Raw genomic sequence first — 12,748 nt, 5'->3', positions numbered from 1 at the left:
TAGAACTCTGAAACCATTGTTAGCTAATAGGATTGTTGTGCATAAACTAGAGCAAGAGGCCTGGTTAATTGAGCAAAGGAATCGAAAACAAGATATTCTGAATTCGCTTCCAGATCTGAGACTGATGTCTTCTGTGATCTTGGCCAAGTCATTTACTGCTGTCCCCCTGTCTGTAAAATGAGGGTAACAATACCTGCCTTACAGGAGTAATGAGAGGATTAAATGGCTAATGTCTGCAGATGAAAAGGATAAGAGGTTTTTTTCTCCTAGCTGCAGGTTGGAAGTCAGTAAGTACTCTGAACTCTGATATTAAAACGGACAAGCCAAGAACCTGAGAATATGAAATTATTCAAGATGGCATGTTTAAAGAATCCTTCTTAGTTACGTTAAGTGAAGCATAGGAAGAGTCAAAATCAAACATACAGTTCCTTAGCAGAGGAAGCTGCAGACTCTTCACAATGCATACAGAAAGCTCTGCTTTCCTTAATGTGAAGTTTTAGATGTTATCCCAGTTGCCCTGTACCAAATAAGCGTGAAATTAGTTTGGGAAATGGTGGGTGAAAGTTAACAGATCTTAAGGAGAACAAACAATCTTCTGATGAACAATTAATCCAATATCTGATCTAAACTGTAGTCTGCATTTAAAAAAAAAAAAAAAAAAAAAACCACCTCAGCAGTGCTTCTAATCACCTTCAGCACTTTCCCCAGAGTAAGTATTTCACATAAGCCACTATGGTTATTACTTTCATATTGCTATTTCTACCTGTGCTATTCCTGCCTATTAGTTACCTGCTTGCTGCCTCCTCAGATTAGGCTGCCATCAATGCATCAAGCCTCTGTTCTTTAAGGCATTGGTCCTAATCTTCAAAGCAAATAATGGATCACGTCCCAGCTAAGTTAGAGAGAGCATTTTTCTCTACAAATTACCAGGTCTGCTGTGCTCTGCTGGCACAATACCATTCACAAAGTCCAGAATCATGCACGTTTAAACTGACAGCAAAACATTCTCAACTGAGGTGATCACAGGTGGAATGAACTGCTGCAGAGCAGAGTAATCCAGAATCTGACCAACCTTTAGGAAACTCTGCACAACATTCTTGCTTTGCTAAAGCTTTTTTACATAACCAGAAAAACATTCACAATATCAGCCATTCCCCTGTCAAATCAACTCTGGCTCCCTACTGCCCCCTTTCCCCCAAAAAACTAACAAAAAAAATCCTATCCTAAACAGAGCTTTCTATCTCGTTAAAAAGAGGGGTGGGAGGGGAAACAGAGACTCCATGAAGCCCACTATGGCCTTTGCTAATTTTTTAAATCAGGAATGTGCTCAAATAATACAAATAGCAGTATAAAATCCTAAGCTAAAATAAAATGATCACAACTAACTAGAGTGGAAATTTATACTACTGTTGAATGAGGTACAGAAGAGATTGAAAATAGCAAGGACCCAGTACCAACACTATACCTATATTAGGAAAAATGTCTGGGGATGTTCAGGCTAGAGAGTATGAGAAGTGAATATAATCATTTCTAGGACAATGGGTCCCAACCTTTTCCCTGCTGGGGCCTCCCTTCCACTTAACAATATGGGAAGGGCAGGTGAGTTACAACCCCCAGGCTGAAAACCCCTGTCACTTTCTGCCCCTCAAGAGAAGCATTCAACGTAAGCCATTGCTGATCAGTGAAGTATTCAGCAGGGGTAGAGCCACATTCAGTCAAGAAAACCCTTGGTATGTCTCTGCACTCAAGCAAGAGCTTCAAATTTTCACCGTGTGAAAACTAACAAACTTCATGGTGGCTGAGGAGCTGCCAATGTTGGGTGCCCAGTTCTTCATATAAAATAGGGAAGAGGCTTGGATCTATTAAAGTTCACATCTTTAACAGCCTTGTCAAGTACCTCTCGTTTCCACTAGCATCCTCTTTTCTGCAAAAGCTTCCTGGTGAATTGAACAATGTGCCCAAATAGCTTGGGGTATAATCCTAGTCAAGTAGCCTCTGTATTTTCAGGCTCGTCTACAACAAAAATTTTATAACCCCTTCCCCACAGTGTGGACATAGTTACATTAATACGGGGGTCGGCAACCTTTCAGAAGTGGTGTGCCGAGTCTTCATTTATTCACTCTAATTTAAGGTTTCGCGTGCCAGTAATACATTTTAACCTTTGTAGAAGGTCTCTTTCTATAAGTCTATAATATATAACTAAACTATTGTTGTATGTAATGTAAATAAGGTTTTTAAAATGTTTAAGAATCTTCATTTAAAATTAAATTAAAATGCAGAGCCCCCCGGACCAGTGGCCAGGACCCGGGCAGTGTGAGTGCCACTGAAAATCAGCTCGTGTGCCGCCTTCGGCATGCGTGCCATAGGTTGCCTACTCCTGTATTAATAGAAAGATGCCCATTCCGGTATAGCTGGGCCTGCACAGAAAGGCAAATAAGCTATATGGGTATAAGGTATCTTTACACTGGTATAACTGCATCCACATGGGGGATTGTACCAATATAAACTGTACAAAAATGGGTGTAGACCAGGCTTTCCTCTCATTGCTTGGTCTCCGTCATTGCAAATACCAACACAGTGATACCAATCCAACTCAGCTGCAGGAGCTGATTTGTAGAAAGCTTCAAAGACTTTTTTCCCCTCTCTAATACATCCTGTCAGAGCACAGCAAAAAAGGAAGTCTTTATGTATGGAGCGGTCCCACTCAGCATGGAAAATAATAAAAGGTGGGTGGATGATGGCACAGCTGTAATTTCATTCAGTTGTACTGTATTAATAAATACTGGCTCTCCTGGACTCTTCTAAACAGCTGTTCCTGAACACCTGGACCTAGATCATGAATTTGTCAGCTGCAAATTGTTTTGTTTTGACTTGATTGGCAGCACCAACTCCCAGCATCCAAGATATGGGCTCCCAATCAGAGTTTCCCCTGTTCTGAGGCATGGCAGCTTTGGCTATGTGTAGTGACACTTAATATGACACTCAGAGGGGCTCATGTTTACAGTATTGCCATTTAATTAAACAGTCTGCTGAGTTTATAAATGTATAAGCTTTAATGTGAAGTGTTTGGTGTAAAGATAGAGGTGTGGTCTACAAATTGGTCAGTGCCCCTTCCTTTTAGTGAGCATATTCATGCCCCATAATCCTTTGCCAGCTACTGCTGCAATCTGTGGCATATTGGAAAAAATGTCAAATTCCATGCCTGCAGAATTTCAGAGTCCATATGCACTTGACTAGGGCAGCTCACACCTCTTAGAGCTATTATTCCAGGCTGTCTTTAGATTCAGGAAGGCACCCCTGCATTAGAATATACATGGCAAACCAACAAAAAAAAAGTGATCACTGCAACCCTAAGAGCTAGTGACATTTTTTTTAAATGATTTTAAAATGGAAGAAAAGGTGGATGGGGATGACCCATTAGTTGTAATCCCTGTTCTAGGATAATAAACACAGCAGTGCATAATCTCGCTTTTTTGCTTATAACAGAAATATGTTGCAGCCTATATTGTTGCACTTAGCCTACTTTGAGTAATGCACTACCAAATTAGTGTGTCTATAGGAATGGTGATATACCCTTGACCTCTGTAGAATTGGCTGATGTATGGATGACTAGTTTTGTATATATACACAAGAACTGAATGATACAGAGGAGGGCTGTACAGCCATAGGAATGTATAATATTTAAAGTTGTGGAAAAGCTATGCATGTAAAGCATAAATAAAAAGGACTTTTTGCATGAATGGCTAGCGACAAGACATGAGAGAAAAAGTCTAATTGCATAATCATAAAATAGCATTTGTGCCAGGCAAGAGTCAATATTTTGCTATTATCTTAGATCTATATGTGATAAGCCTAGATCTAAAGAAAACCCCATTGGACATGAAAGAGGGTATGAGAGAAGCAATATAGGAAACAAATGGGGAAGATGACCTTTCCTCTCAGTTGTGCTCTATCCTATTCTACCCCAAATTGTTAATCATTAAAATTTAATCCTTTATTGGTCCAATTACAGTTCCCAAAATACATTAGACCTTTGCCCATAAATGTCTCTTCTCCTTAATAAATATATAGAGATGATAATAATAATAATATGCTGAATCGATATTATATTTTCTTTCTCTCTGCAAGTAAATGATATGCTATAATGGCTTTGCAAGAGGAAGAAATAATCTGTTCCAAGCTGAAAGATGTGATTAAATGTATGAAAAGAACCAAGACAATCTGCAGATACTGGTAAAGACCCCTTATGATATGAAGAGATCTGAGACTCTGTGGTGAATATCACACAGAAGAAAGAAAGCACTCCAGGACTTTTAAAATCATACCTTTAAAGGAAATATAGAGGTGCTGTGGTTAAAAGACAAAATGGCTGTAGCTGAAGGACAAAAGAGGTTTTTGGAATTCAAACTGTGTGAGAGAAAATATAATTGTCTGCCACATTTGAAGTAAATTTTTCATCACGAGCTGATTCTGATAAGACAATAGTACTTCATCTTAGTTCAAACAAGTATGTTATCACTTTGATTCAGAGAAATGGTTTATATTCAGTATAACGTAGTGTATATAAAATGGGGTTCATTCCATCGCATGGACAACATACAGTGGTGTTGTTAAAAGCTGAACAACTTATAATTGGCATCTTTTACTAAAATGGGTCTTATCTGAGCTTTTTCTTCTCATTCAAATCTTTGGATCATTTCTTATTTTTACCCTCTAAACATGCCAATACCAAAACTGCTCATAATAAAAATCTGAATATGTTATTTTTTAATCTAAATGATTAGTGATAGAGGCTTTGGTTAAAATGACATATTGATTCATTTAAGTTGAAGGCACTATAAAGGGTCAAGATTAGATGAAAATTAACAAAATACCAACCTCCCCCTGGAATCTTGTAAAAAGAACCATGTATTGTACTGCTACGTTTACAGAAGAAATAATGACCTTAACACACTGGCTTTTTTTTTTTTTTTTAATGATTCAAATGGCTTTGCTGTTTGACAGTCAGAACAGTTTAAGCGATAACTGATAGGACTCAGACAGGCATAATTATCATTTGTGACAGGGCTCTAAAACTATTACTCGTGTCTACCCAGATAATCACAAACAGAGATTTATGACCCATGTGAGAAATGTTTCTGGTTTCTGAAAGGGGAGCACACAGAGTGCTGCAAGAATGAAGAAAACTCTTTGCCATTATGAATTTAAGACAATAATTTGACAGCTAAACATCACCACAATATGCCACAATACAATAATGAACAGCAGACTGTAGTCAATGGCTGCCATGTTTCCAGAGTGTGTATAATCCAGGATTTTGGGAAACTTCCTGTGCTGATTTTAAATTGAGGGGTCCAGGAAAAGGGTTTTTTTGTTTTGTTTTGTTTTGTTTTTTAAAGTCTAAACACAATAGTCATTAATTTTCAACAATAGTACAGTAATAATGAAGTTCAGTTGACTACTGAAATAGTGCTGTGTTTCAGAAATAAATGAATTAATCTCTTTAAATTACTTACCACCTTTATCTATAAAATACAAATTCTCTTGCTAAAAGCACATTCCTCTGAAATTAGATCAGTTTCAGATTGCGCAATGCTTGCTATTTCCACATTCTCTGGTGCAGTTTCCTGATTAGCAGGGACAACAGGAAGCCAAGGAAGCAGGGGAAATGGGCTCCTGCTGTGGATATGACAGTGTCATCCAAAAATATTGAATTTTGTCATTTAAAAAAACAGAGCGCAAAATTCTTTGCTGGTCAACTGAGCTACACCAGCAGAGAACTTGGTCCAAAATTATTAGCTTATTCACAAAAGATATTTTCTGTGTACCTCAGTCCAGTGTGCTCTTATTGAATCTGTACCTTTGCAGGGTGAATCAATAAGATCACAGAACACCTAGTATTCTGAGATCAATTTTATTTGCCTGGTAGCTATAGACCCCAACAGAGCACAAATCAAGCCTAGCTACACAGTTTAATCTACTATATCTACGCTTGAGCACCTCCACAAACTGTAGGCTATGGCTGTTTTTCCAGGCGATCTGGTCCCAGAATAGTTGGTCCTTGTGGGTCCACCCTATGTGGAGCCTTGTGGGATTTAAGCACGCCAAAAAACCAAGTATCTGGTGAGTAAGGCAATGGTTTGGCTCGTAAATTACTTCTATGTAAGTTATTGTAAGAGCCAACTGACAAATGAAATCCTTCTAAATGAGTCTCTTTAGTCTTGCATTATCTAGCATTCAAATTAAATTAATCGTCCTTTAAGAAAATGCATGCAGGGTCTGACAAGGAATATGAGCCTTAAACAGGTTTCTCAATGTGACCTCAAATGGCAGGTACCAAGAAACTAGATGTAAATGATTTGGTAATAGCTTGCAGACAACGCTAAATGAAAAATTATTATGTTTTGACAAATAGTTGAGGCTATAACACGTACCTGTTAGTCCACCTGTTTCAAGTTTCTCACCTTACAATTAGCTGAATTCCCCAGGGGGAGGGAATTAGTTAGCTGAGCGTGCTACATTAATCTTAGTATTACCTAATTTTTTAAATAAAATTGTTTTGGTTTTGCTATGTAGCAACATAATTACAGCAGGTATGTTCCAATTAGGCAAACTGGCATCCCTGCAACAACTGGATGTAACTCATCTTCTCATTAATATAACAACCAGTAAAGAATATTTATCTAGTCTTTAAACCACAGTGAAAAAGAACACAAAAAGAAAAGGGGTAGGGATCCCCATTTAAGAAGTGGACAGTAAGTGGTAGAGCTATTACTATATAAGGATTTTGGAACTTTCACTCTCCTTCTCCATTTTATTTATGATTTTGCAGATTTAATTCATTGGAGGCTATCTTAATAAAAATAAAAACATGATACAAAAAGTCCTGAAAAATAAAGTCATAAGTCCTGAAAAACAACTTGAGCAATTCAAACAAACATCCATTCCCCAAAAACCAGAGCCAGGAATAAAGCAAATAGGAATTAAAAACCCAGCTGCTTATAGCTACATTTTGTTGTTTATAAAAAGCAATGCCACACAACATATTAAAAGACTATTCAGTAACCAATAATTTTACCCATCTAGTCCTCAATCCTGCAACTTTTTCCATATGGACAGACTCCTGTTGATATAGATTTGTGCAGGCTCAAGGGGCACTCACATGGAACAAGTTGCAGGATCAGGGCAATGATCAAAGTTATCCAGTTCTTCTGCACTGAAACATTCCTGTCACCTAATTAACCTGTTCGAAAAGCTTTGGCAATGTCAAGATCTCAGTATGAATTTCTTCTCATCAACAAATCTCACAGTTTGGCTGGAAAGAAAGCTTTAATCTCAATGGCTTTAAATTCAGATATCAGCATTAATCTTTTTTCTATGGCTTCAGAATTAATATTATATCTTAAGTAATTCTCTATTACAATTCAGAGTTGCATTATCTTTTATTTGTTATACTGATAAAAGCCCAATCTAACGCCCACTACTGTCCCTGAAGAGACTCCCAAGGTGTTCACTGAAAGCAGGTCAGGGCTGTAAACGATTTGTCAAGTATGAAATGACAAATATATTAGCTCTAGTGAACTGAAAACAGATGACTCTCCATTTCATAGAGGAAAGACTGAATCTGTTCTGTTTTACTCGACAGACAAAAACGTGCACTGCTGTTCAGCGTGACATGACTTTTCCCCTCCAAAGTGTGGAAGAATTTGAGTGTCCATTATTCTGAATCTTGACTAATTTGAAATTAAGCATGGGGTAGGATGTGTAATCTATACCAAGTGCAGTTCAAAGTAATCTGCAGCTAGACTCTTGACAAGGACATGCCTGTCACTGTTGCTCAAGTGTTGATCCCTTGTACATCTGTTTCCCAGTAGATATCCAAGGACACAGTCCTAGGACACCTGGTCTTTCCACTTTACAATGTCTACAGTGAAACTTGTAAGAGACACCACCCTTATTAGGCAACTTCTTGTCTTAAGAGACTGGCCCAAAGTATCCCAAACATACAGAGTACAGTTCTGCTCCACCTTTGTTAGAAAGCTACTTCTGTTAAGCAACCATGTTTCATGAGTCATTTTAATGGTTTAAGACAGATTTCATTGTTACACAGTAAATAGTATGTACAGTGAGGATTTGAAGGTTTTAACTAAGCACCTCCTATGTGGTAGTGTTGAAATGTCATTTCATGTTAATCATCCATAGTCCTGGAAATAATCTAACTCGACTTAGCTTTAGTTTTGAGCTCCTTTACTAAGGGTTTGATCCAGCTCCATTAAAAACCATGGTAAAACTTCCATTGACTTCAACAGAAGTTGGATCTGGTCCTAAACGCCCATTCACCATAGCTGTAAGCCCTGCAGGCAGCCATCCATCTCTTTATAGGGGCTGCCACAGATAGCTGGGTTGTTACAGTGCTTGACCACAATCCTGAAAGGTGTGGGTTTGAGTCTTACTTGATCTCACACTGAAAGGCCAACCTGGGTACCTGATCCAGCAGGTTAGGGCAGTCAAAGGCAGTTGGATGTGATGTTGGCTACATTGCTCCCTTTCTGTTCCATTAGGTATGACACCTTGTGCCTTACCCACCTCAGCCTGTTGAGCCATTGGCTCCTGGGAACTTTGACTTTGATTCATGAGGGAGGGGATATAGCAGCAGAATGCCCATAAGAGTAACATAAGCCTTACTTACTCTCTTTTCATTTTTAACCAGTGTAAACTCATAGCTGATGAGTCTGTAAAACTGCTAAGTGGAGGGGATCTTTTTTCTTTTAAAGGTGGAGATTTGGCAATGGAATATTACTCTCAAGATATTTTACTAATGCAGGAAAAACTGTCCACCTCTGGGTAGTAAGGTTAAACATTTATACTTTTCCCTTTCTTGAAGTCTTGGAAATATAAATTGCTTTTACCTTATTCAGTTAGTAAAACAAGCTGCTAATAAGCTAAAATTATACTTTATCATCCTGGACAAGAAAAGTGTAGATTTTATTATGCAGCTCATTTATAACAGAACAGTGATCATCAAGTGTGGAGACGGTTCAAGGTTCCCATATTGTATGAACAACAGACTTCCCGAGGGATCTGTACTAGTGCCGATGCTCTTTAATATATATATAGCTGACCTGCCGCCCACCTAGGCAGCTAAGTTCGTGTACACTAATAGCATCTACCTGGCAAGAGCCAGAAGGAGCTTGAGGCACTGGAGTCCCGTCTGTTACCTGATCTTGACATCTTGGCTAAGTACTTTTCAAAGAAGACACTCCCTAAAATCCACTCGAGAGTCACACTCCTCTTTCTGGCAACTCATGGTGCGGAAGTGCTGCAACCTTATAAACATCTTCCAATGCCCTAATTATTGCACCTGCCAAATACTGTGCAGCCACATGGGGCTCCAGACATCATTGTGGAAAGCTGGACTCAGTGATCAACACTGCCCTTCATATCATCATCGGTGTAACCTGGACAACTCATTTCCAACCTTCTGGTCCTGACTACCATGCTCCCCTGGCAGCTAGGTGTGAAGGCAGGGCCCTGGCCACATTATTATATGTGGTAAACTATCAAGGCAGCTTACTTCATAATTTCATCCCAAAGCCACATCAAAATCCCAGTTAAAGTCAAGACACTCCTTTTCTGAAAAAGTTGAGCCTCTCCGACAGTACATCAGAACAGCAGCAACAGGTGGTGCGGGATTATATTTTGGATCAGCGGTGCATTTCTTGGCAGACAGACAACTCAGGTCTGAGTCCCCTCGTCTCTCTGGCTCAGCTCTCACATGCCCCCCCGAGAACTATATGAACCAAAAGATCCTTCTTTGTTACGACAGGCTCTATTGTTGTCACCAGGGGTGGGGTTAACTATTGCTGAGGCTTCTTGAGCTCCCCACCCTGCCCCTGTGGAGCTCAAGTTATGCTTATGGACTGCCCTTTTTATCCTCTTGATGGTGAATGGATGTGCTTGACAGCTCTGGATGACTGCCATGATAGGGGCTACACCATTTACTCAACATCCAACTCACTGCTTGTACCATCAGAAGGCATATGCCAGAATAAGTTAGTAAAAAGAACTTGCAGGACAAATAGTTATAACTTTAGTGTTCACTCCGTAGGAAACACTGTTAGTAAGGTTGTAAAGTGTTTCAACTATAATCCCTTTCTTTCCATCATTCATGAGTTTCTGAAAAATTCTCCTTTGTGACTTAAGTATTCCAAATATCATATGCCAGTCTTAAGTTTGCTCCATAGGGATGCTGACTTTCTACCACACTCTGTTTTATCACCTAGTAGGGATTTACATTATTTGTGGAGGGGAAAAGAGTATGTAGTAGGTGTCTTAACTTTTAATTTCCTTGCTTTAGATAAAATAGATTGAGTGTAATAAGCTCTATTATTTCACAAAGATACTGTACAAGTTAGTCATTTCTATACTGACCTAGTAAATATTTGTTTCACTGCAACTAGTCGCTGCTGTTTTTCTTTTTAACCACTAGCTTAAGTTTTGCTGGCCCTGCAAGTCAGGGGCTCAGTCCTACTCCTAGTGACCTTAAAGTATTTTGCCATAAGACAACATTCTACAAGTAGCTGCAAGTCCGCTATGTTCATTTCAGCTTTATTTTTTGGTATGTAGGGAGAAAAAATTGAGGTCTGCAACAAATCCATCTGCTAAAAGCCTGACAGAAATATGTGAGGTATGACAGACAGACAATTTATGAGTTTCCTCAAGAATGTCCTTAAAAGGTAATATATAATTAAAGTTGGAAATAGAGAGATGAATGGGAAAAGCTCTGTTGTGTGGTTTGAGCTGGCAGCATCTCTCACACAAAGTTACTGCACCAGTTCAGTTTATCTAGTCAGATAACTTGGGAGAGAGGTATGGCTTAGTGATCTAAATATATCAGGTATGCTCACTATATAAATACAAGTATTTGGTTTTAACCCTCAACCTGCTTCTCCCTACCCTCCTTTGTCTAGCTTACAGTTCTGCATTTGAGATAGAAAGCCTTAGGAGCAGGGACCACAACTGTTCTGAAATCTCTATAAATGACCATGCTTTCCAAGTTCAAAAGTCCAACATCCTTCCAATGTAGATAATATATCATAAAGTGGTGCCATTCCAGTGCAACCTTAAAAACAAGGTCCCAGCTGCTCTGAGTAGACATCAGAGATTGCATGACACTTTTCAAAAGGTATGGCCAAATTCCTCTCTTCCTGTTATTGTGCAGTGGACTAGCTGGCTACTGACTTCTGCTCCAGCTGTGACTGCGTTTCAGTTGTGTTTAGCTATACACTACTCCAATTTGTAAAACACTTTTGAATCCTTTAGAATTAAAGGTGCTATAAGACCTAATAGTTTCAAATTTTTTCTAAAGTGAACATTGAGAGACAAGAATACAGTCCAAAAATTCATTTGTGCTCAAAACTAGAGCCCTACCTGGAACAATTTTTTAAAATCCTGCTCCTGTCTCACCCCGCAATACCCATTCACACCCGCTCCCACATTGTTTCTTGAATTTTTATCCCACTCCCACTATTATGGCAGCAGGTCCATCTAGTACCCGCAGGATCCCAGTCCCGCTGCAGGGCTCTACTGAAAACTTTTTATGCTTTGAAAGGTAGAGAGACCATCTGGGATTTAAAAACCATCATCAAGCCATCATTGGCTCATAAGCCAAATTGCTTCTGTGGAGGAAGTTGCTCTATTAGGGCAAGTAACGCAAAAACATGCACGAGGGATCTTGCTCACATGCACAGTCCCAGTGAAGTCATTAGGACTTCATCCATCAGTAAACTGATTTACATGTGTTTGCAGGATTGGACCCTTAAATGACAGGTAAAAAAAAAAATCTATGTCTGTTTTAATTTGAAAACAACTGAACCAGAATACTGGAGCATTCCTATTTAAAATAAATATACATATTCTATTTTCATATAATGTGCTTTCCATTATGACCAGAACATGGCTCATGCTTCAGTATATAGGAGGAAAACATTGTTCCTTGAACGGAGTATTTTTGAAATTTAGTACAACGAACTAACATTCATGCAACTTTACATTTTATGCCACACACATTTTTATTTTTTGGGAGAAGAGGGGGATGTAAATAGAATAGGACAAGCCTTTTTAATGCCAAGAGTATAGCAAGTTGTATCCAAATTATTACATTTAATACATTTGGAAGACTAACCATGGTGAAAAGGGTACAATTGCTGAATATACACACAAACATGAGAATTGTCTAAATACAGAAGTTGTCTTTTTGATAACTAAGTTTGCTATATGAAACTTATAGAACTCCATTCTTTCATTTTTCACTTATGCCTTACTGAGTTAATTAGGTCAGAAATGATTTTTTTTTTTTTAAATGTAAGCACTCTGTAGTACACATTTAAAGAGGTAAAAATACAAATTACTGCACATGAAATAGCTTTTTCCTATACAGCAGCTCTACTTTTGTTGAGTTTAGATTCCATTACTATCACAGTTTAAAGGAGAATACACACAAAGAGCAACCTAAACTATCTTCACTTATGTCAATGCAACACATTATATAATACTAGCTTTTGTTGACAGTTAAGTAGGGAACTACCTGCAGAATTGGATCTGTGATTCTGGGTGTAAGTTGAATGTGTGCCAGACACATGAACCAGGCAAACATCCTTTGAAGAATAAGCCTTTAAGGTCACTCTGTTTTTAAAACAGAAACTGCAGCGAGTTAAGGCATCTCTATACTGACGCAACACAAGACTTA

The sequence above is a fragment of the Emys orbicularis genome, chromosome 3, assembly GCF_028017835.1.
Source record: "Emys orbicularis isolate rEmyOrb1 chromosome 3, rEmyOrb1.hap1, whole genome shotgun sequence".
NCBI lineage: Eukaryota > Metazoa > Chordata > Testudines > Emydidae > Emys > Emys orbicularis.
Note: the sequence above shows the minus strand (reverse complement) of the source record.